Source organism: Culex quinquefasciatus, chromosome 3 (genome assembly GCF_015732765.1).
Source record: "Culex quinquefasciatus strain JHB chromosome 3, VPISU_Cqui_1.0_pri_paternal, whole genome shotgun sequence".
In the NCBI taxonomy this organism is placed as follows: domain Eukaryota; kingdom Metazoa; phylum Arthropoda; class Insecta; order Diptera; family Culicidae; genus Culex; species Culex quinquefasciatus.
The window spans coordinates 85,669,370-85,674,286 of NC_051863.1; positions in this window are offsets into that span (position 1 = coordinate 85,669,370).

Below are 4,917 nucleotides of genomic sequence, written 5' to 3' on the forward strand. Positions count from 1 at the left end.
AAAAATAGATTTCTTGGAAGTTTTTTGCAGCTCGTTGTAGAAAAGTGTGTGTAACTCAATCTAAACATTTTTTATTTTTTTTCTTTCTTTTCTACAATGAGTTTTAGTTAATTTTGAACAACTTTCTAGAACATAGCTAATTATTTTACCCACATGCTGACGAGATACAGGCTTGGGATCAAGTGTCTCCGGGGATCAAGTCTCCCCACTCTCCCCTACATGGCTTGAACAGAATCATCTTTTAACCAGATGGAGCTGGCTATCATTATAAAAATCGGTTTTATTTGATCAATCTTTTAAAGCATAAAGCTGAATATGGGGGTTTGCTGAATGGAACTATTTCTTTACCGTCCATGGTAAAGGCCCTAGTGATGACCTCGGGGGTACTCTGAAGTGGTTAGCAAAAATCAAATCAAATTATTCGCTCTACAGCATTGCCTTGGCGTTCTCGATTGCGAAATTCCTACTCGAAACTAGGTGTCCGAAGGTTTGATTGTTGAGGCAATTGCAAATCTCTTTTTACACCTAAGCTTCCATCCACCCTGAGATTCGAACTGACGACCTCTGGATTGCTAGTCCAACTGCCTACCAGCGACTCCACCGAGACAGGACCCAGAGAGACGACTCCTACACCTGGACTGAGCTAACGACCTAACCTTTTAGGTTAGTCCGGGGCCAACATTTACTTCCCGTCCGACGGAAGGCGCCCAGTCACGAAATATTCTAGCAGAGCTGGTTCTGCCAGAATCCTGCTAGAACGGTTGAACATTTTTGCTAGAATGCTGTAAGAATATCCAGCTCTGTGAGAACTCTGCTAGAATCCTGCTAGAACGTCGTGACTGGGCGTGATCAGACAAATCTCGTCTTAAAATCTGCCACCGGGACCTTCTGGGATCAAACCCAGATTGACTGGGTGAAAGGCAACCTCGCTTGCCCCTACACCACGGGTCCCGGAAGTGGTTAGCATCACGTGCAAATTGACAAGGAACTAGAATTCAATTACCAACAGATTTGTACAATTGGGTACAAATAAGTTGTATAATCTTGATGTAGTATGTTTCTTAAAAACAGAGTTTACCCAAGAAAGGAATGCGTTTAACGAATGATACAAAGCAGCGGTAACAATTCCATTCCATCCACAAACCCATTCTGACATGCCAGTCAGTGATAGTTCAGTTGTGTCCAAGAAAATTATTTCAACTGCTACGCCGGTTCAATTACAATAAGATCGATTCAGGAAAAAGAGTGCATTAAAAATGATCCAGTAAATATTCCTTAAAGAAAATATAGATTGTAAAATCTATTAGTTATTTCAAAATTGTGTAAAATAATAAAATAAATAAATCATCTTCTAGAACACCAGGTAGTACATATTTATCAGCACGCCAATTGCTTGCAGGCCAAGGGTGCATGATACTGATGATACTCGTCGGTTGACACCCAGGTGTGGAACATCCCGGAAGGAGTTCCTTGCAAGTGTCCTATTTTCTTACCTCCACGTTGGCTTGGTTTAGTCATCATGATGACAAGGTGTAACCTAGCTGGTGGCCTGTGGAAACGACTCGTAAACCTTTGACCAGCGAGGGTCAGAGTTGAGACGGCTAGAAGAAAGGGGCGCGTCAATGTGGGAAAGGGAAGTAATTTGTGATTGTATTGATTGATTGATTCGCAGTATGTTGAGTCAACTGATATGGATGTACCTGAGCATCGCAGAACGGGTTTTCTCTTCTTTCCATTTTAGCTAACAGCTATGTTCTGTTTATTTTGTTTCACTGATTTTCTAAAACGGCTTCTGTTTGCTATCCTCCATTTGATTTCGATTTTACTTAAATTTGATTCTCTTATTTCTCAACGCTTTTCCACTCTATTTTGCCAATTGATGCTGCTGTAACAAACTGTCTGCTTTCCCTTAATTTGGCAGCGATGTCAAATTTGTTTATCATGTGCCTTTTCTTTATTTATCTATTCGAATAATTTCTTATCTTCCCTGTAAATTGCCCTCAATACAATCTAAGCTTGTTTGTTATCTCTTTTATTTATTAACTATTGTTAATTTCTTTATCTACTTCATAAATTACTATCTTTCTTTTACTATAGAGTTATCTAAGCCCGCTCTCACGCACACTAGCACGCCATTTGTTTTGCTGGCCGGTACAAAATTTAACCTCAATCTTTTTTGTGTACGTACACGCAATACATGCGCACGTAGATAACTCTATTGATTCTTTACATAGTATATTTCCTTCACTGTCTATTGTTTTGAAACTTCACCTTTTTCAAGCAAGTGAGGTTCGAGCCCTTACTCAATTTATGGAATGATTAAAGGATTAACACAAATATTACTATTGTACTTTTGAAAAACTTTTCTAAAATGCTTAGGACCAAAATGGTTGTGTGTGCGCGCGCTGGAGTGAAGAGTAGCTCCCGACCGTTCCGCCGGAATTCGTCGAAAAACCCGCGGTACCGTAGTGTCCCACGTCGCGAAGTGGCCGTATTTACCGTCGGAACACTGAGTGATCCAGACGCTGGTGAAATCCGTGCTCGACGGTCGTTAATTTGGCTGCAATTAGTGCGCGAATTTGTGATCGGCCACGGGCCAAAGCCAACAGCAGAAGGAAAAAAACAATACACGCAGCCGGGCGCCTTTGAAAGAACGTCGTCGTCGTCGTCCCTCGACCACGTTGATCGTGGTGTACGGCAGTAGTGTAGTGTGGTAGAAAACGAACACAAGTGCGCGGCACGGAAAACGCGGAGTGTGCAAAATTTGTTTTTGAAAACGGAGAAAAGTTTTTAATTTTTTTTGAGTATTATTTTGAATTAAAAAGTGAAGTGCCCCCTCCTCCGCCGCAACCAAGAACCCCCACTCCAAGAGCGTCTGTTCACCAGGTTAGGGGCGGCTCGAATCAAGAGGAGTTCAGTGTTCGCAAGCTAGTGTCTGTATCCCAGGTCAGGGGCGGCTGACAGCAGCGGGTGTTGGAACCCCCTCTTCAAGCGCCTGTTCCCCAGGTTAGGGGCGGCTCAAGGTAACCGGTGTCCTACTCCATCGTCGAGGTAAGCGTCTGTTCTCCATGTTAGGGGCGGCTTACAGCAGGTAGAGTTAGGACCCCCCCCTCGAGCGTCTGTTCCCCAGGTTAGGGGCGGCTCGAAACAGCGTCTGTACCCCAGGTTAGGGGCGGCTGATTGAAAGTCCCTGTGTCGGCGTGGGACTCTAAACAGTACCGGCACGACGGTCCTCCGGCGAGACAGGGGGTTGGTGATGGCTACACGCACCCGCCGTAAAACCGTAGTGCAGAGAGCTCCAGATGCGAGCCGATCCAATCGCCGACCCGATTCTCGGGGATCCAGGGATTGGAAACTCGGGACGTGGAACTGCAGGTCCCTCAACTTCGATGGGAGCGACCGCATTCTTCACAACGAATTGCGGGACCGCGGTCTCGAAGTCGTGGCGCTGCAGGAGGTGTGCTGGACGGGGAAGGACCACCGAGAATTCGGTGGGTATACTATGTATTGGAGCGGCGGCAATACACACGAGCTGGGGACAGCTTTTATCGTGCTGGGTGAAATGGCGAAGCGCGTGATTGGGTGGTGGACAGTCAACGACAGAATGTGCCGGTTGAGAATCAAGGGTCGATTCTTCAACCTGAGCATCATCAATGTGCACAGCCCGCACATGGGAAGGGAAGCCGATGGCAAGGACGCTTTCTACGAGCTTCTTGACCGCGAGTACAGGAAGTGTCCAAAACACGACGTCAAGATTGTCATCGGCGACTTGAACGCTCAAGTTGGCCAGGAGGAGGAGTTTAGACCGGTTATTGGGAGGTTCAGCGCCCACCAGCAGACGAACGAGAACGGCCTACGATTCATCGATTTCGCTACCTCCCGAAACATGGCCATACGTAGTACCTTCTTCCAGCACACCCCCCTATACAAGTACACCTGGAGATCACCAAACGACACGGAGACGCAAATCGACCATGTTCTCATCGATGGTCGGCACTTCTCGGACATAATCGACGTCAGAACCTACCGTGGCGCGGACATCGACTCGGACCACTACCTGGTGGTGGCAAAGCTGCGCCAACGCCTGTCCGAGGTCAACAAGATCCGGTACCGTCGCCCGCAGCGGTATAACCTGGAGCGACTCAAGGACCATGAGGTCGCTACCCAGTACGCGCGGGAACTCGAAGCTGCGTTGCCTGACGAGGGTGAGCTTGCCGAAGCCCCTCTGGAGCCATATGGAAGCAGCCATCAACGCAGCGGCATCGGGCGCCATCGGGTACGTGGACCGAGTTCGACGGAACGGCTGGTTCGACGAGGAATGTCAGGCGATTTGGGACGAGAAGAAAGCAGCGCGGGACAAGTGGCTGCTGCACAACACCCGTGGGAACAAGGAGTCGTACAAACAGTTGCGAAGACAGCAAACCCATCTCTTTCGGGACAAGAAGCGCCGCCTGGAAGAGTTGGAGTGCCAGGACATGGAACAGCTGTATCGCTCCAACGAAACGCGTAAGTTCTACAAGAAACTTAGTCAATCCCGGACTGGCTTCATGCCGCGAGCCGAAATGTACCGGGATATGGACGGAGGAATCTTGACGGACGAGTGTGAGGTGATCGAAAGGTGGAAGCAGCACTTCGACGAGCACCTGAACGGCCCAGAGGCGGAGTACCAGGGCGACGGGGGAAACGACGTCAGCGGTATGGTGGACGGCGAGGGCGAGCCAGCACCCACGATGAGGGAAGTTAAGGATGCCATCAAGAAGCTGAAGAACAACAAAGCAGCGGATAAGGATGGTATCGGTGCTGACTCATCAAGATGGGCCCGGACAAGCTGGCGGCCTGTCTACACCGGCTGATAGTCAAGGTCTGGGACACAGAACAGCTACCGGAGGAGTGGAAAGAGGGAGTAATATGCCCGAT